Genomic DNA, 21680 nt, shown 5'->3' with positions numbered 1-21680 from the left:
TCTTCTGATAGTGGTAGCGGCTGGGTTCTGCAAATCAGTAGGAGGTAGATGTGCATTAATTGGCGGGGGCCACTATCAGAAGACGGGGCAGCTCCGGATAGGCCATCAATGTAAAAGTAGTGCATAACTTCTTTAAGGTATGTATGAGAATATATTAAGAACACTTACCATATAGCACTGTACAAAAGTTTTAGGCAAGTTTGGAAAAAATAGTGGAGAAATTGCTTGGACTCACTGCCATGGGAACTGGAGCATGATAACAGGCTTGTGGAATGAGATGCTTGAGACAGAATATAGAAAGAGCAATACAGCAAGTTGAAAATAAAGACAAGGAAGATAACATGTTGTGCTAAAGTAATACTAAGCTAAAAGTCAAATATAGCTGAGATTATTTTTCATCTGACCACAGTGGGGAGTTTAATTGGATTAAGAATATTATTAAGAAATAGAAATCCATTCTTGGACAAGCCAAACAATTGGAGAGTGAATTGCAGAAAGGGGTTTCTAAGATAGCCTACATTGTCGGTCTGAAAGTTTTTCCAGACTATCTGATATGCCAGAATTAACTAAAAAACACATGGTTATTATCGACATTGTTTCAGATGCTGGCATGGAATATATAAAATGTGCAGACATGTTCAGAAACACATGACTACCAAGATGTCATACAACATACGATCTCACATATATAACTCTGCATAAGTGACAAATATGTTGCATCCAATATGTAGGATGTAAAACATTTCCATTGAAAGTGCATATCAGAAAACATATTTCAGTGTGGACCATGATACCTGTAATGTTTCTGCTGGATCCAAACATTTGAGTAGACATCATAAAGGTGACCCAGCCCCATGCCCAGTAGTTGGCATTGAAAAGGTTAACATTAACACCACATGTAGATGTTGAGATAGAAGACGGATTCTGATGAAATGTGAAGCATATTGGATTTTTGTTATGCCCTGAAACCTGATCACTGGCGAGATTAAAGGTAATGTATGATCTCACTTGCCATTGTTGATTTCCTTACAAACATAACTATATTTATGAAGAAAAATCTCATGTAGAGAACATATTTGTTTCAAAGTAACATTTTATAGTTATTTTTCTAAATATGTTTCATAGAAGTGTATTGAGGTTTTTTTTATGAAGTAATAGAGTAGACAGGATGTATTTAAGAGGCACACTAATCCCCGATGTTAGACTTAGAAAAAGAGCTGTATGATCAGAAATATTGGCAAATGGGATGTTTATATAACCTGGTAGAACAAAATAAAGAACAAGATTATTTTCCTCATCAGGACGCGGTGTGCTGGCATTTTCTCTATCTGAATATTAGTTCAGTGTATACATTGTATACTCGCAAAGGACGTTCTTGCAGACACGGTGAGCTGACATTTTTATCCTTACATATTTGCCTAGATACGTTCTTCTAAATCAGTAGATGCAGCAGTGGTGAGGACTGTTTCCAGATAAATTCCCATGTTGTAAAATTGTTCATGTCCTGTACATATAGAAGTGATGTTCTGATATGCACTTTTTTAATTTTGTCAAATACAATACATTCTATATTGGATTTTTTACATAGATCATTGCAAGGAATGGCAGGCCTCCCATATGATGAGAGGTTGAAAAAGTTTGTGCTTGTTTAGCTTAGAAAAAAGACATCTCAGAGAAGATCTCAATTTTATATATATATATATATATATATATATATATATATATAAATATATATATGTATATATATATGTATATATATATATATATATATATATATATGGTCAATACAAAAGACTAGCACATAGCTTACTCCTTGAAAACACAATACTTGGGACCAGGGGGTGGAATAAAGACGATTCCAGCAGCTGAAGAGGAAAGGATTCTTTACAGTTAGAGCAGTCAGACTGTGGAATGCCCTACCACAAGAGGTAGTAAATGGCTGACACTATATCAACTTTCATAAAAGGGCTGGATGATTTCCTCAGTATACGCAGCATTGTCAGTTATATATGATCTAGTGTTGAAATGTACAATTGATGGAGGAAGGTTGAACTTGAAGGACCTAGATCTTTTTTCAAACTCTATAACTATGATTATTATGGTTAAAATATATTGAAGAGTTGGAGCTTCCATATCCAGGTGAAATCAAGTCGCTTTAGGCAAATGAGGAAATGTCTTGGAAATGTGCAATAGCAATATATCAATCCACTGATTTCAAAACTATGTGGCAATTTGGAAGTCCTGAGAACACAGGGGTGTGTTCTCGGGACAGTGGATACATAAGGCACATTGTCAATGAATAGTAGATATAGGGCAAGCTGGAAATTTATTATCATTGAAGAACAGTTACTTGCAGTCATTTTTCAGGAAGCATTTCACAGGGAAGAAATCCTCAGAAAATAACATTTTCATGGAGAGCAATGAAAATAAAAAGCATCAGTCCATTCTTAATGAAGGAGAAGAAAATGAAATGGTGAGACTTCTTTATTAACTTATTAACATCTGTACAAAGTAATTTCAATAGTAAATATTAGTTTCTTCAAGGTCCATTCAGGTGTTTTGGTGAGTATTCACTGTGAATTATTCTTAAATCTGCTTTGTGCATTGGAACAAAATACTAGAATGCTCAATAAAATACAGAGAATTTACATCCCATAATAATGTCATATATGGGGCTCTTGTGCCATTTTTCATAATGTTAACTTTTTGTCATTTTGGCGCCTATATCTCCGCTTTTTAAAATTGTACATGGTTAGTTATTAGGGATGATCAAATACCTTAAATATTTAGCTTTGCGAATATTTGACGAATAGGTCGCTGCTATTCGCGAATATTTGATGCACAATGTAAGTCTATGGGAAACCCGAATTACAACTATTCGGAACTATTCGGGCTTTCCATAGACTTACATTGCGCATCGAATATTCGCATAGTGACGACCTATTCGTCATATATTCGCGAAGCCGAATATTTGAGGTATTCGATCATCCCTATTAGTTATGAATATTAGGTGTTTGCTGGCTCAATAAGTAGACTAACAATTCTAGACAAAAGTGTAAGTGTTAAAATGAGCCAAATATATCAGTGTGTGACTGTGATAAATTTGGAGCAATGAAATGATAAGAAAAAGTGTCTTTCTAAAGAGCCTCATAATACCTCCCCCATTGAGTTATGAGAGCTTTGATATGTATTGTGAATATAGTGAAAATCGTAAATAAAGCTAATAGTGTATAAATATTTATTACTGATTAACACACAGATTGTATTTTTTAATATTTGAAATATGACAATATCCTATTGACAAAAAGTATTAAATGAATCACAGTACAACGCTACTAAATGTGTAAATAATACATTATGTTCTGATAATATATGAGGATGGACTGATATATGACAATAATAAATTACTATATACTTATTTCTCCATATGGCTTCTCTGTAAGATTATTACCATGGTTTTGATGCAGTTTTTAATGCATTTCCTTAATATTTTTTTTTTCTTGCTGCTGAGCCTCAATGGTGAAAACTGTAGCAAAAATGTAACAGAAATAAATAACACAATGTGTGCATGAACTTTTAGAAATATCATTCAATTTGTTGCAACTGTATAACACTGAGTACTTTCCAAAAAGTGAATTGAAAACAATACATGTGAACAAAAGTGAATCTACCCCACAATTACAGTGTAAATTGGAGGTTTGCATAGGGAGGATTTCTTCACATACAGTATACCACTAGCAAATAAAAACAACGAAAAAAGATCAGTTCACTAGGTGCTAAGCTTGATGTGGGTGAGGAAGATCTGGGCCGACCACCAGGAATCATGATGAAATGAAGAAAGTCTTACTAGAATCCTCATAGAGAGGTCTACGCGCTTTGAGCAGAAAACTGCTCTTAATCATGATTAACAGCAGTTTTCGGCTTGAAACACATAGACCTCTGTCTACACTGCTGTTTTAAAGTGTTTTTCTTTTTTAGGGATTGGGAATAAAGTTTGCTTTTCAATATACTCTCTGTGTTGATCCTGGTAAGACTTTCTTCTTTTCACCACTAATGCCTCTGATTTATGCCATAAAATAGCCATACAATGGCAAATTTCACACTTTGGCACTTTTGCTAAAAAATATGCAGCATAATTCCATAAAAGAGAAAAAATGTAAACCAGTATAGCAGTAAAACAGTTTTTTATTCAACTTTAAGACTGTCTTATGAAGAATACCGGGAGCAATTTTAGTTGATTGCCAAAAGAAAATATAGTCAACTATAGAGGAGCAGGCATATCATTGGAGCAACCTGTACACAGATGGACCCAAGAGGCAAGGGGACCATTTCCACCTCCAAATCAGGTAGAACTGTGCACTATGATGTTACTGAACTGCAATGGGCCCATGTATTGTTCTTACACAGGGACCCTTTTCTGTCTGTATTCGATAGTGCCACCAGTGCAATTATACCTTTTCCCTTAATTGGCTTCTTCAATCTCTGTCCACCAGTCAGGGGCAGACATATCATTGGTGCAACCTGTGCAGCCGCATAGGGGCTCAAGAGGTAAGGGGGCCCACTTACACCTCCAAAATGGTAGAATTTTGCATTATTCTGAGCTATTGGACTCTAAAGGGCCCAAATACTGTTCTTGCACAGGGACCCTTTTCTGTCTGTGTCCGCCACTGCCACCAGTGGAACTATACATTTACACTTCATTGGTCTTCTGCAGAGAAATTAATTAATATAAAATAGGTAAAGTGATATTTCAGAAAAAGATAAAAATTGACAGTTCCTTTTGATCAGAGGAATGACTTCTGGCTGCTTCATGGTAGTGGGTGTCATGATTCACACAGGAACTAGAGTAGAAAAGACCACTTGATTTTCATTTCGAATGAAGGTTAAATATGTGTTTTAATTAAAATAGTACATGTGCCCTAGACCCCATTTTGAATAATTCATGGAAATAATGTTAAAATGTTACTTGTTCGATAATCTGTACTGATTTTATAAGGATAACTAGAAAGTCTGAAACAGAAATTTCATGATGTGAAACATTTTGATTGTTTCAGGAAACATTTGGCTATAAAGAACAACCGGGCAGGAAATTCCTTTGTGTTCTGGGATATATACTTACCTGTGGCTTTCTTTGGCTGATTTTCTATTGGAAGCCTGAATGGCATGTGTGGGCACATTGTATTCCATGCTGCTTACAAGATGCTGATGCTATATTACTGAAAACAACAGTAAGTAATAAAGCACTATGGTTCTTTGAATGAGAGCAAATCATGAATGTCCATCCATTCTTGTTGTCTATTTTGCTTCATATATTCTAGAAGATGAAAAAGAGCATTTACAATAATCTATAACAAATATTCTTTAAATATATATTGACATTGTATACATTTTTTTTTTATCTCACAGGATGAATTTGAGCAATATTTGTGGAAGAAAGTGACATGGATTGAACTTCAGAACCTAAATATATCACTGAACACAACATCTGCACAGCCACTGATTGCTGATGGCAAGTCCATCATTAATAAGGCCATTCGAAAGACAGATCTGAAGGTAATGTATACAGTATTATATGAATGATTTTAGATATTTGTGATAGTACATGGATAATATTTTATGGAGGATGTGGGGTTTTGCTGTCTACTGTGGGTGCTCTGTGGTACTTGGGTCGCTCCTCCTTTTGTCTTGCCAAAATCTGACCTTTCTGTGTTCATTAAATGATCAATATTTCAGCTTTGTAGCAACTTTATTTTCATAACCTAAACCAAATTTGGGAGGGTTTCAGCTTTCAAAAGAGTAATTTATGAAACCAATGGATGAATCTAAAGTCAGGTTATAATCTTTTATTTACATAACATGAATAAGCGACAGAACCTCTGTCAGGGACTGTATATTATGCCATCTCACTCCCATTTCAAAATAAGGAAGTTTATAAAATTGGAAATGTATGCAACATTGTAGTACTTATGTTGCATATATGATATCAATTACAAATGACACTATTACAGAAGAACATGACACCCCAGGTCTTTTCAAAGTATTCGCTATCTAGTCTCACTGATTACTTATGTATTATGTTAGATGTAGACCTGCAATCAGTTTGTATTCTGTTGTAGAGATTCTCACATATGTATTTTGTGCTCTTGAACTCACACAAAATGAATGAATCGAAAACTATTTCCGATCAACACCCACTTTTCTCTGCATGTTTGTCAATGAACAAAAAAACCCTTTACTAAATAAGTGTAAAAGTGCAAGCCTTGCCTCCATTTTTTCCTCATAATTATAGGTTGTGTTGTACCGGTAATGTTTTGGCAAAGAAATTAATAAATGATGTCCATCAGCTTGAGTAGATTTGTGTGTGGAATCTTGTTAAAAATGACAAACATTGATTAAAATCTTTATTGACTTTTTCAGGTTAAGCTGATCAAAGTACAAAAAATATGTTATGTTTGGGATCAAGACGAACAACAGTTTCGCAGAGCAGGGTAAGTATAGAAAGGTTTCTCATACAATGAAATTATTCACCAGTTTATATATCTACTCAATGTACCCCATGTTTATTAACCGTGTAATTATGCTGTAGGGTTCTTGAGGACAACCTTACCTGTTACGACATTCATTCAAAATTTGCTTCTGGGTTGACAAGTGGAGAGCAGAGCATCAGGTAACTCAATGAGATGACTCTTTTTATGTTACATTCATACGCACAAACTGAAATATTTAATCTCATTGATTTGAATTATTCTTCTCATCATTTCTCTTTTACAAGTAACTGTCATTTGGATATTAATCAAATAAAACAGAGGTTCTTATGATGGGAGAATTTATTAGAGTGCAATTGAATTCTACCCAAATTTTACAAAAATCCAAATTTTCCAGAATATGGATTTTTTGTAATTAACTCAATGTGAAACCAATAGGATGGTGGCCACCTGAGATAAATGGGAATGATTGAAAAACAAAAAAAAAGTCTAATTCCCACCTCACTAGTTATGTGTAGGGTTGTCCTCCCTGCTAATTACCTGTTGTCTGGTCCTCTGTGCCTCTGATCCTTCTTGCTTTAACCAGGTATCTGAGCTCACTGCATATCGTAAAGGTGCAATGTACGTTACAAGATTGTGAATGGTGGCCATCTGAGATAGTTGGGAATGGTTGAAAAACAAAAAAAGGTCTAATTCCCACCTCACTAGTTATGTGTATAACTGCCCCTATTACTCATTACCTGTCATCTGATCCTCTGTGCCTCTAGTCCTTCTTGCTGTGGCCAGGCATCAGAGATCACTGCACATTGCAAAGTTGCAACGTACGTTACAACATTGTGATGTCATGACGTGCACCGCATTAGCTTGGCGCATATGGTCTTCTGTGACCTGGTCGTGGCCAGACGTCTATGTCTAGAATGAAGACACAGGAGATGCAGCACATAATGGCGCAGGACTGGATGGCAGATATTGAGGCTTGAGAGTGGTGGCACAGGTGAGTCATGGAGTCATGAGGTATTGGGATTTTTTTTGTTTTTTACATCATACATTTATTATAATTTGGGGTCTGCAAAGACCTCAGAGCATAACAAGCAATTCGGTTTGCGGTAATAACTTTGATGTGATTCTAATTTCCTGGTAAAATCTGTGTGATTTTTCAAATTCGAGTTTTGTCAGATCTGCTCATCTTTAGCATTACCAGTCTCTGACTATTTCATGCCTTATGCTGGTCCCTAATACCTGCCCTGTCTCCAGTAGTTGTGTGTAGCTGTATACTATCCTTAACAATAATATAAAGAACCTCAATTACCAGAATAAAATGTAACTTTTATTAATATCTAGATTTGGTTAAAATACACCCAGTGACTGTGAGCACACATAGGGGCATACAAGCAAAAAAGGGCATTACCAAATGGGATCCCTCTAAATAAGGAAGAAAGGGACTGCCCTTAGCTGTGGGGAATTATATGCTGGCGTGTGTGTAGCATACACCCCCTTTTTTTTTTTTTATAGAAAACTAATTATTTCTTGATGCCCCCCAGATATCAAAAAGCATTCATTACACCATAGGTGCACAAAAGGGTAGAAGGGGTGGACAGTCTCTATGGAGTCCCTATCTCACCCTATACATGCTTGCTCCTACCTACCGACGGGGGGTTTGACGCCGTAGCTTTTTGGGCGCCCCCGTTCCACGTCGGCTTACCCTTATGCACCCTACCTCAAGGTGAATGATTACTAAACAATTTTTAGAAATTCAAAAATTTCAAACATTCATGGATCAGATCAAATACAATTATTGTACAATCTGTACGAAAAATATGCAAAGGGACCTAAATGACTAATCCTCAATGCATTTTGATCATCACATAATAATTGAAACCAAGAGGGCGGAGTAAAGTGGAAGAGGAGACAATCTCTATGGGGTCCCTATCTCACCCTATACACACTAACTCCTACCTACCAACGGAGGGTTTGACGCCGTAACTGTTTTGGGCGCCCCCGTTCCACGTCGGCTTTCCCTTGATACACCCTGCCTCAAAGGTGAACACTCTCTAAACAGTATTTCAAAAATCACACATGATTGATATATTGATTGATTTTGAAATACTGTTTAGAGAGTGTTCACCTTTGAGGCAGGGTGTATCAAGGGAAAGCCGACGTGGAACGGGGGCGCCCAAAACAGTTACGGCGTCAAACCCTCCGTTGGTAGGTAGGAGTTAGTGTGTATAGGGTGAGATAGGGACCCCATAGAGATTGTCTCCCCTTCCACTTTACTCCGCCCTCTTGGTTTCAATTATTATGTGATGATCAAAATGCATTGAGGATTAGTCATTTAGGTCCCTTTGCATATTTTTCGTACAGATTGTACAATAATTGTATTTGATCTGATCCATGAATGTTTGAAATTTTTGAATTTCTAAAAATTGTTTAGTAATCATTCACCTTGAGGTAGGGTGCATAAGGGTAAGCCGACGTGGAACGGGGGCGCCCAAAAAGCTACGGCGTCAAACCCCCCGTCGGTAGGTAGGAGCTAGCATGTATAGGGTGAGATAGGGACTCCATAGAGACTGTCCACCCCTTCTACCCTTTTGTGCACCTATGGTGTAATGAATGCTTTTTGATATCTGGGGGGCATCAAGAAATAATTAGTTTTCTATAAAAAAAAAAAGGGGGTGTATGCTACACACACGCCAGCATATAATTCCCCACAGCTAAGGGCAGTCCCTTTCTTCCTTATTTAGAGGGATCCCATTTGGTAATGCCCTTTTTTGCTTGTATGCCCCTATGTGTGCTCACAGTCACTGGGTGTATTTTAACCAAATCTAGATATTAATAAAAGTTACATTTTATTCTGGTAATTGAGGTTCTTTATATTATTGTCTTTAAAACTCAATTCAACTGAACTGTTTTTTTGATAAAGTATACTATCCTTACTCAATCAGCCCATGAGTACAGCTATGTCCTCTGTAGTGCGCCTGCTCCGCACATCTAAAGAAAGCATTGTGTCTCACTGAGCAGCACTGCAGCATGGGAACTCAGGGAAGCAATTATGAGGCACAAACATCATAGAAAAGAGTGTCCTTCCTCTGAATTTTCATTTCACAGTTGTTTTTCATGAGAGCAGGAATATACTGATTCTAAGGAGGAGAGGAACATATATGGGGCGACTCGCAGAACAAAAATGTTGAATTTACTGGGCTCTCTAAGCATTTATATTATTTCTTCACTTTAACATGAGAAATCTTTTACATTAACATGGCTGTATATATGAAAGTTTGCAAGTTATTAGTTAAGCAGCAGAAATGTTCCCAATTTGGGCTTATAGGTGTTTTAAGCATTTTATAGGTAAAATACATATTCTTATAAGTGGAATAACATAATAAATTATTGTTAACTATTGGGAAATGAAGAACAAATGCATATGGCAGATTCCAAACCAAATGAGTTTAGTTTGAAAATTTTTAACTTCCTAAAACTCATGTTAAAAATAAACTAAAAATAAAGTTTCTGTACATTTTATTTATTGGTGTCTCAACCAGTATTGGCCAGCATAAAAAACAATTTTTTTTAACTTTTTTGATTGACGCCATAACTTTTTTCAAAGATATAGTCATGTTAGAGCTTATTCTTTTTGGACTGAGTTGCATTTGTCACTGGCATAATTTTGAAGTACATAAAAGTTATTAAACACTTTTATTAACTCTTTATTTGAAGGAATATAAAGTAAATAGCAATACTGCCACATTTGTGTGTTTTAAGTTACCGATGTTTCACAGATATAGTATTTAATTCTATGGGTCAGCATAATAATGGGGATATTTCATTTCTAAAGTGTTAGAGGTTCCAATATGTTTTATTATTTTTCTACAATTAATATACTTTAAAAAAGTATTTATTTTTGTGTCAACATATTTTAAGCGCCATAAGTTTTACAATTTCCTGACAGCAGAGCTGCACAAGGGCTTATTTTTGGTGTCACGAGTAGAGATGAGCGAACCGGTCGCGATTCGGCTCGAGTTCGGTTCGCCGAATGGAGGTCTCGTTCGAGTTCGGTTCGGCGAACCGCTTCAGCGAACCACTCGAACCGCATAGGAAACAATGGGAGGCAATTACAAACACATAAAAACACCTAGAAAACACCCTCAAAGGTGTCCAAAAGGTGACAAACAACTCACAACACAACACAAACACATGGGAAAGTGACAATGACATATACTCATGCGAAAACAAAAGAGCTGGACAAGGAAAAAGAGGAGGAGACACAGATATAGGCATGGCACGCCCTTCTAAAATCATGTAAAACACCGCAAGGTGACTCCAAGCGGAGTCTCCCTTTTTTCCAAAAATTGGGCCACACACACACACCCACCCCTTCAGTGGCAGCACTTGTGCCCCAATTGTACACTTCACAGCTAGATTTGCATCAAGCACATTCAAAAATACGCCATACTTAACCATCCCCAGGATGACACTGGGGTAGGTAGCAAAGTCTTTCCTGATCCCAGCTCTGTGCATCTTGGATCATTTTTAAAAACAATGTAAGCAAGGGTTACTCTAAGCGGAGTCTCCCTTTTTTCCAAAAATTGGGCCACACACACCCATCATTTCAGTGGCAGCACTTGTGCCCCAGTTGTACACTTCACAGCTAGATTTGCATCAAGCACATTCAAAAATACTCCATACTTAACCGTCCCCAGGATGACACCGGGATAGGTAGCAAAGTCTTTCCTGATCCCAGCTCAATTCATCTTGGATCATTTTTAAAAACAATGTAAGCAAGGGTTACTCCAAGCGGAGTCTCCCTTTTTTCCAAAAATTGGGCCCCACACACACCGACCCATTCAGTGGCAGCACTTGTGCCCCAGTTGTACACTTCACAGCTAGATTTGCATCAAGCACATTCAAAAATACGCCATACTTAACCGTCCCCAGGATGACACCGGGGTAGGTAGCAAAGTCTTTGCTGAACCATTACTTGTTCATCTTGGCTCCTTTTAAAAAACACAGCAAGCAAGGGTTACTCCAAGTGGAGTCTCCCTTTTTTCCAAAAATTGGGCCCCACACACACCCAACCCTTCAGTGGCAGCACTTGTGCCCCAGTTGTACACTTCACAGCTAGATTTGCTTCAAGCACATTCAAAAATACGCCATACTTAACCGTCCCCAGGATGACACCGGGGTAGGTAGCAAAGTCTTTCCTGATCCCAGCTTTGTTCATCTTGGATCATTTTTAAAAACAATGTAAGCAAGGGTTACTCCAAGCGGAGTCTCCCTTTTTTCCAAAAATTGGGCCCCACACACACCCACCCCTTCAGTGGCAGCACTTGTGCCCCAGTTGTACACTTCACAGCTAGATTTGCATCAAGCACATTCAAAAATACGCCATACTTAACCGTCCCCAGGATGACACCTGGATAGGTAGCAAAGTCTTTCCTGATCCCAGCTCTGTTCATCTTGGATCATTTTTAAAAACAATGTAAGCAAGGGTTACTCCAAGAAGAGTCTCCCTTTTTTCCAAAAATTGGGCCACACAGACACCCCATCAGTGGCAGCACTTGTGCCCTAGTTGTACACTTCACAGCTAGATTTGCATCAAGCACATTCAAAATACACAAGCATTTACTCTTCCCAGGATGACACAGGGGTAGTAAATTCCTTGTGGATCCATGACTTGTTCATTTTGATGAACGTTAGTCTGTCCACATTGTCACTGGACAGACGCGTGCGCTTATCTGTCAGCACACCCAGCAGCACTGAAGACACGTTCAGAGACAATGCTGGCAGCTGGACATGACAAAATCTCCAAGGCGTAAGTGGAGAGCTCTGGCCATTTTTCAAGATTTGAAGCCCAAAATGAGCAAGGCTCCATTTGCAAAGTAATGGCATCGATGTTCATTTGGAGATACTCCTGTATCATCCTCTCCAGCCGTTGACTATGTGTCAGACTTGTTGTCTCTGGTGGCCTTGCAAAGGAGGGTCTAAAAAAATTATGAAAAGATTCAATAAAATTGCTGTGTTACCAGCACCAGATACGGTGCTACTGGTACGGGTAGACTGTTGAAGATGACGAGACCGTCCCATGTTTGTCAAGTTACAACTGGGAGATTCACTCCCTGCACCTGCACGGTTGTTTGGTGGAAAAGCCGAGCTAAGATCAAGTAACAGCTTCTGCTGATATTCCTGCATATGTGCGTCCCTTTCTATAGCTGGAATTATGTCACAAAATTTGGACTTGTACCGGGGATCTAATAATGTGGCAAGCCAGTAGTCATCATCACTTCTAATTTTGACAATACGAGGGTCATGTTGGAGGTAGTGCAGCAAGAAGGCACTCAAGTGTCTTGCGCAGCCATGCGGACCAAGTCCACGCTGTGTTTGTGGCATAGAGGTGCTAACCGTTCTTTCTTCCTCTGACATCTCCCCCCAACCTCTTTCAACTGAAATTTGACTAAGGTCTCCCTCATCCGCTGAGTCTTCCATGTCCATGGACAGTTCGTCCTCCATTTCTTCATGTTCTCCTGCACCTTCCTCAACATTTCACCTGCTACCATGCGCCCTTGTTGATCCCTGTCCCCCATGGTCCCATGCCTGCCGCCTTGGTGATGATGAACGTCTGGACCTTGGTGATGTTGTTGTGTCTTGCGCATATGAATCCTCCTGTAGTTCCTCCCCTTCCTGTTGTTCCACCCCCTGACTCCGAATAGTGTTTAGCGTGTGCTCCAGCATGTAAATGACTGGAATTGTCATGCTGATAATGGCATTGTCAGCGCTAAACATATTCGTCGCCATGTCGAAACTGTGCAGAAGGGTGCATAGGTCCTTGATCTGAGACCACTCCATCAGGGTGATCTGCCCCACCTCTGCATCTCGTTGGCCTAGGCTATACGTCATAACGTATTGCACCAGGGCTCGGCAGTGCTGCCACAGTCGCTGTAACATGTGGAGAGTGGAATTCCAGCGTGCCGCCACATCGCATTTCAGGCGATGAACCGGCAGGTCGAAAGACTTCTGGAGCGATGCAAGTCGAAAGTCACCTTGCCCAGGCGAAGGGCCGCACCCAGGTTTGCAGCATTGTCGCACATGGCCTTACCAGGCTGCAGGTTTAGTGGAGACAACCATTTATTAAACTCAGTCTCCAGAGCTGCCCACAACTCAGCCGCTGTGTGACTCTTATTTCCAAGACATTTCAAGCTAAAGACCGCCTGATGCCGTTGCGCTCTGCTGCCAGCATAGTAATGAGGGGTGCGTGATTCCTTCGGCGCAGTGAGAACGCTGGTGGCCTGACCAGGCAGGCTTTGGGCGGAGGTGGAGGACCCAGATGAGGTGGAGGCAGAAGCAGTGGCAGAACTTGGACAGTGCAGCAGATCTTTCACCATCTATCACCATAGTTACTCAGTGCCCAGTCAGCGACATGTAACGTCCCTGTCCATGCTTACTGGTCCAAGTATTGGTGGTGAAATGCACCCGTTCACACTCACAGTTTCTCAAGGTAGCGGTGATGTTGTGTGCGACATACTGGTGTAGCGCGGGCACACCTTTCTTAGAGAAGTAGTGGCGACTGGGCATCTGGTACTGGGGCACAGCGACAGACATAAGGTCTCTAAAATCCTGTGTGTCCACCAGGCAGAAAGGCAGCATTTCGGTAGCCAAGAGCTTACAGAGGGATAAAGTCAACCTCTTAGCTTTGTCATGGGTCGCAGGAAATGGCCTTTTATTTGTCCACATCTGAGGGACAGAGATCTGGCTGCTGTGTGTAGACGGTGTTGATTAGGGTGTCCCTGGAAAAATGCAGGTTTGTGAGGAAAGTGCAGGCGTAGACATGATGTTGCCTTCATCCAACGTTGGTGCTATCGATGTCTGAAAGAGCTGTACACACGCACTTTTTTCCCCTTCCAAACCAACTGACGACCTACCAAGCAAACTGCCTGTTGTGGTTACAGTGGTGGAAGTTGTGCATGGAAAACCAGGTGTGACAGCTGTCCCCACAGTCCTAGAAGATGAAGAGCGCGCGGATGCACTGGAAGGGGCAGGCGGTGGATGGTTTGCTCCGCGAGGCCGCATTGCAGCACGGTGAGCTTCCCACTGGGACATATGATATTTATTCATGTGACGATTCATGGAAGAAGTTGTCAAACTGCTGAGGTTTTGCCCTCTACTAACAGAATCATGACAAATTTTACAGATCACATAATTTGGATGATCTTTTGCTATGTCAAAAAAGGACCAGGCTAGGCAAGGCTTAGAGGGCATGCGACCTGCTGATCCACCCCGACTAGTGCTCAGAGGCACAGTGGTGGCTGAGGATGCAGTTTTAGATGTTCTACCAGTACTCCAACTCTGTCCAGGAAGGCGCATGGTAACTTCGTCGTCAGCTGCATCCTCCTCTGCCATCTCTGTTGACCTCCTCAAGGGCCTGACTGTGGGTTGACAGTAGGTGGGATCTAGAACTTCCTCATCAATTCTTGTGTTTGCACTCCCCTCACCCTCAGACCGAGCCTCTTCTTGCCCTGACCGAATATTTAAGTTGTCATCCCAATCTGGTATCTGCGTCTCATCGTCATCAGTATGTTCCTCATTGTCTATTACAACAGGTGTTTCATATTGTGAATAAGGGTCAACATTATGCTCAGAAACTTGGTCATCACGGCCTGAATCTGAGTCACAAAGGTTCTGGGCATCACTGCAGATCATTTCCTGGTTTGTACTCACTGTAGCTTGGGAGCAGACCTCTTATTACCAGGCTATAGTGTGACTGAACAGCTCTGCAGACTCAGCCATCTCAGTTCCACCATACTGTGCAGGGCGGATGGAGACTTCAGAGCTGGGAGAAAGCAAGTGTGATTGGGATGACAACTCAGAGGACTGGTGTTTTTTGGATGCGGTAGTTGAGGTGGAGGAGAGGGCACTTGTTGGACCACTTGAGATCCATTCAAGCATTTTCTTTTTTTGGCCATCATCTACCTTTGTTCCAGTTGTTCGTGTCCGTAAAAAAGGGAACACATCGGATTGTCCACGGTAAGTAGTAGACATCTTACTTTTGCTGGAAGATGGTCTATCTTCAGCAGATGTTAATGGAGCTTTGCCACCTTCCCCACGGACAAACCCTTTTTTTCCTTTTCCAACACGCATCTTCTCCTTTCCACCAGCATCTGTTATTCTGCCACTCATTTTGATTGCGACAAGATTGTGCACTTAAAATGTGGTGGTAAAAATTGAGAGGTGGTGTAGATTGCAGCGGTGGTCTATCTTTATTAACAGCAGAATAAACAACAATAACTATCCCTGACAATGCAACTACGGCCCTTAAACTGGCAGCATAGTTTGCTAGTATAATGGCTTAGTAACAATGAGTTTGAGGTTGCAATGCAGAGGTGCTGCACATAGATTTGCACCAGTGGGACACTATTGGAAGTCCAACAGCCACTTTTAGGATGCCACTAAGTTTCCTCAGTGTTTGGTATTATAATGGCTTTGTAACAATGAGCTTGAGTGTGCAATGCAGAGGTGCTGCAAATATCTTTGCACTAGTGGGACACTAATGAAGTCCAACAGCCACTTTTAGGATGCCACTAAGTTTACTCAGTGTTTGGTATTATAATTGATTTGTAACAATGAGCTTGAGTGTTCAATGCAGAGGTGCTGCAAATATCTTTGCACTAGTGGGACACTAATGAAGTCCAACAGCCACTTTTAGGATGCCACTAAGTTTCCTCAGTGTTTGGTATTATAATGGCTTTGTAACAATGAGCTTGAGTGTGCAATACAGAGGTGCTGCAAATATCTTTGCACTAGTGGGGCACTAATGAAGTCCAACAGACACTTTTAGGATGCCACTAAGTTTACTCAGTGTTTGCTAGTATAATAGCTTAGTAACAATGAGTTTGAGTGTGCAATGCAGTGGTGCTGCAAATAGCTTTGCACCAATGGGACACTAATGGAAGTCCAACAGCCACTTTTAGGATGCCACTAAGTTTACTCAGTGTTTGCTAGTATAATGTCTTAGTAACAATGAGTTTGAGTGTGCAATGCAGAGGTGCTGCACATAGATTTGCACCAGTGGGACACTAATGGAAGTCCAACAGCCACTTTTAGGATGCCACTAAGTTTACTCAGTGTTTTCTAGTATAATGGCTTAGTAACAATGAGTTTGAGTGTGCAATGCAGAGGTGCTGCACATAGATTTGCACCAGTGGGACACTAATGGAAGTCCAACAGCCACTTTTAGGATGCCACTAAGTTTACTCAGTGTTTGCTAGTATAATGGCTTAGTAACAATGAGTTTGAGTGTGCAATGCAGAGGTGCTGCACATAGATTTGCACTAGTGGGACACTTATGGAAGTCCAACAGCCACTTTTAGGATGCCACTAAGTTTACTCAGTGTTTGGTAGTATAATGGCTTAGTAACAATGAGTTTGAGTGTGCAAAGGGCAGGAGGGTACAGTGGCAGGTTTGTGGGTCTGGGTAGAGGAAAGGAAGCCTCCCTTTCTATCCCTCCTAATGGGGAAATGCAGCGAGGAAATCCCTGACCTTGGCTACACAGACACTGTCATCTTGTGTAGCTGTTAAAATCTGTTTTCACGGACCTGACTGTCACCTATGGCTCTGACCCTGCCGGTATTAGTCCTTAAAAGGACTAATAGAAACTTCTATCCCTATTCTGTATAGTGCTGTGTATAGAGCGTACACAGCAGTATCGGAGACAGGAGCTACGCCAGCGGTGACTGACACCAAGACGCAGAAGGCAGATAATGGCGTGCTGGAGGAAAATGTCCGTTTTTATAATGCATGGATATGTGACATGGACATCCTATAACACATGCCGTGGCTTCTCTGGCTAAAAGACCACTTAGCTGTGTGTGTGTCTGGGATTGGCTGACATGCTGGCCCGCCCCACTACACGCGTGCGCTTAGGGAAGGAAGACAAGGAAAAAAAAAAAAATGGCGATCGCCATTATCCAAACAGCAGTGATCTGAATGCGCTGTTCCCGCACACTATACGCTGAAATTTCATAATAGTGTGAGTCACAGAGTGACTTATACTATTACAGCGGAAAGCCAGCTAGTAATTAGCTTGTCTTTTTGCTGCTAGAACCGTTCTCGAACGTATCTAGAACTATCGAGCTTTAGCAAAAAGCTCGAGTTCTAGTTCGATCTAGAACAGCTCCCAAAATCACTCGAGCCGCGAACTGGAGAACCTCGAACCGCGAACCGCGCTTAACTCTAGTCACAAGCTGTAATTTTAATTTTTACCAAATTTATGTAGAATATTTTGCTAATTATCTAGAAAACAAAACGTTTCAAAAAATCGTTTTGTTTTTTTGGTCACTGTAGTCTGATATCCACACGTTTCTTTTCTTTTTAGTTTTTCCTTGTACCATTTTTGGGTACATAAATATTTTTCATCAAATTCTCTTTATTGATTTTAATAACTGTACTGTATATACTCTCAATACAGTATAACTGTGTTATAATACTAGGTTTCCGGTATTAAATCCCCAAACTCCCAACCCTCCCCCCCATCCTTACATACAAGTTTTTGATTCCTTTTTTTTGTAGTAGGCATGAACTAAAAGCAATTTTAGCTTTTTCAGGTTTCCCCCTACAGTATAACTGATATGTGAACTTTATTTTGCAGATCAATACATTTACAGTGAAACGCAATTTATATTGTTTTATATATATTTTTATGGGTTTTACATAAAAGAAGTTGATTAAAAAAAATCTGATTCTGAAAGCTCTAACTTTTTTTATTTTTATGTTTATAGAGGTTTATATAAGGGCTCATTTTTATTGCAGTGGCAGTTTTTATTGGTACCATTTTAGGATATGAAACCTTTTGGGATATATATTATTTATTTATTTTTTTAAGAGTCAAGCTGAATAAAATCAGCAATTATTACATAGTTTTTCCTATTTTGTGACAGCATTCTATGTTTGGGATAAATAGTCATATAGTGTTATCATACACATCAATTCAAATATTGCAATACCAACTTGTCAATTTTGTGTTTTTCTTTCACAAATTAACCAATTTTTATTAAAACTGCATTTTCATATTTTTATTTTTTAAATGACCTTTTTTTTACTATATTTTGTTTGTCCTACAAGTAATAAAAAGGGATCTGAACATGTAATCCTTTGAATAGTGCATTATCTAGACAGGCAGTATTTGACTAAGGCCTCTGTTATACTTGCGTTTTGCACAGATGAGTGCACTTAGATAAAACATCAGATTGACCTCTCACCAGTGCAAAACTATGGGGCAGTGTCCATCTCAGATTGATTCCTCATGCCATATTGGCATGAGAAATGAATCGCAGCATGCTGCCTTAGGCAGCGAGTCTAAGCTCACATGCACCCATTCAAGTCTATTGGTATGTGAAACATCACACTTCACTCGGATGTCATGTGAGTGCAGTGCGATTTGAGGTGAGACAGGCCGCAGAGAGGGAAAATTGCTCCCTCCCTCTCCTCCGTAGCTGTGATCAGATCAAGATCGCATCACAGTAGCCTGACCTTCAGCTCACACTCGCAGCAGAGGGTCATATCTCTTCGTATGCTCTCACATCAGAAGCTGTTCGCAAGTGGAACCAAGGCCTAAGGCTACGTTCCTACGATCAGGATCAGCTGATGTTTTGACGATGCAAAATTTCTGCACCATTCCAGCACCTTACTTTAGTTGCATTTTTATGTGCGTTTTAGCTAGTTTTTGAAACTGCACTCTTTCTCTCTGTTTGGTGTGTTATACTTTAAATTAAGATATTTTGTTTTTGAAATTTCTTAACATTGACATAATAAGGTTACATGTGATTTTGGTGCGTTTTCGCTATGTAAATATGCCAAAAATGTGTGTTTCTCTTTCACCTGTGGATTTTCCACATCTAATGCAAATCTATGGGGAAAATTCACACAGAAAAGTGAGCATTCCCGCAAAAGAAATGGACATGCTGCCACTTGGAAAAACGCACCTCAGGTGAGTTTAAACAGTGTAAAAAAGAAGCACAGTGGATGAGATTTCTATTAATCCCTTCTATTTACTTTTACTTTCAAATGCAGCATTTTGGACACAGCGAAAATATGCTGTGTACATATTGCAAGTAACACTGAGCATGGGAATGTACCCCAACATGTAGCTTTGCCAACCCTGCCTCCTAAGTGGTCTGATAGAAGTATATGGCCAACATGGGGGCCATTGTTAGGCTGGTCAGGTGCCATAGCAACCCAAAAGCACCCCGTAGTATTGCTGCTAGTGTGTCGATGGGCTGTCAGAGGGAGTGACCTCTCTCTGTCACACTTCTCATATGCCACTATACATGTGTATACAGCCAGGTCCTGCTGTGGATGGCGTGACTCCTCTGCCGTTCCTAGGATGTAACTGTATGCTCAATTACTACTACTTGCAATCTGTATCTACAGTTATGTCCTTTCATGTGAAGGAGTTAATGATGACTTTAAAATTATAATCTGTACTTTGAATTAATTCCAAATGATATGTTGGTGTTTTACGTTTACCATTGTTTTCTAATACTTCCCTTTTTGCTTTAGACGGTCTATTTGCGGTCCCAATGTCATTGAAGTTGATGTTGAGCCAATCTGGAAATTACTGTTCAAAGAGGTAATTTTTCTTCAAATAACATGGTTTTAGCAAATATCTTCAGAAACAATTTGATCATAAAATAACCAAAGCACAATATAAAATATCTGCTAAATATGTTACAAAAATGGAATGAAAAGTGCCAATAAAAGTCTAAAAGAATGCACATATACAGTCTAGTATTATGTAGGAGAAGAAGATCCACAAAGACCTGTGTAGTAGATAAAATAAAAAAGCAAAATTAGAGATTCGAAATACTTTTACAGTCTGAACAGCGTCATGAAAAACTCACAGACCACTAACTTTTGCATTGGAGCTTTGTCTAGGCTGTTGTTTTCAATAAGGCAGTATCCATTATGATATAAGTTGGGTTATGGCTTTACACTTGGCAAGTGTTTTCAAGACCTAAGATGTTCCTCTACAAATAAACAGCATGATTCTCTATAAATCACAGTAGCGAAAACATACTGTAAAGCCATTACCAAATTTGAATTATTATACTCACAAAAGTGTATATAATAGATCAAAATAATCCAGATTTAAAGAACAAAACCATATGCTTATATTGATGTGTTGACTATCCTATGCTCTTTTCTGAGCATGCTAATTACATTTTAGAATTAAAAATATGTTAATGATTTTACATTATGTTTTGGCTACTCTGATTTATAGCCATGTTTAATAGAGTAGAATAACTGCCGTAATGCAACATCTATTCCAATGGATGTTCCCCGAGTAGAAGACCTGCTTGGGCATAATATAACAGCCAGTTGACTGTGAGTTTATGACACCATTCAGACTGTCATAATATTGAGCTGTTCTAATTTTGCTTTTTTATATTCATAAAAGAATAGAATCATGAATAGTTGAAGAGACTTTCAGACCCCCCCCCCTACACCGCTAAGGTTCAGTCATGTCATTATATGAGTGGCAAATACCTAATAATTCCCCTATTCTCACTAGTAGTTTTGTAGTCTTTATGTTGTAATCATTCTACCTTTACTGGAATAGAAATCAACCCTTTGTGCACTGACTTCCTGGTAAGCTGGCTTGTCTCCTCTATTGCCGCTTTGTCCACTGGGCAGCATTGCGCTCTTGTTGCTGGTGACATATGACAGTGACGGTTCTCTTTTTTCCCTCGAACTTTTGACAATACCAATCAGGGAGCAATGCAGTTAATTTTTGGTTTAGTTTTGATCACTTCTTCCTGAGAGTACTGGGTAGGGCTGTTAACTATTTAATCCCCTGAAGCTCTGAATAGATCTGTCCATTGCTCCTGTTGTGTTGTCATGACATGTCCCATTCTCTGCTCTGACCTCAGTTTGTGTTTAGACCTCCTGCTTGCTTTTTGATTTTGTCCCTGAAATGAACTCTTCGTATCGACCCCATGTGACTACCTTTCTTGCCACCAAAGTGCTCCCCCAGGTGTTAGCTGATCAGTCCTCCCTGTGTAATTCCAGATCGCTTTACAGGGTTAAAAGATGAAGGCAGGGTAACTCCTGGGATTTGGTAAATGGAGTGCCTGCACTAATCCTTTCCATGAAAGCTCTATTAACAGCTGCTAGGCTTACACTAACAGTGCTTTCTTAACATTTATCCT

The 21680-nt window shown here is 39.7% G+C and overlaps 1 pseudogene; it reads left to right on the top strand.

Moving 5' to 3' along the window:
* Window positions 1-2410: 2410 nt before the first annotated feature.
* The window catches only part of LOC142297275 (putative cation-transporting ATPase 13A4), a 100401-nt pseudogene continuing 81131 nt past the window's right edge, over window positions 2411-21680 (top strand).

The sequence above is a fragment of the Anomaloglossus baeobatrachus genome, chromosome 3 (genome assembly GCF_048569485.1).
Source record: "Anomaloglossus baeobatrachus isolate aAnoBae1 chromosome 3, aAnoBae1.hap1, whole genome shotgun sequence".
NCBI classification, from domain to species: Eukaryota; Metazoa; Chordata; class Amphibia; order Anura; family Aromobatidae; genus Anomaloglossus; species Anomaloglossus baeobatrachus.
The sequence above is the reverse complement of the archived record's forward strand: the minus strand, read 5'-3'. Positions and strand labels throughout refer to the sequence as shown.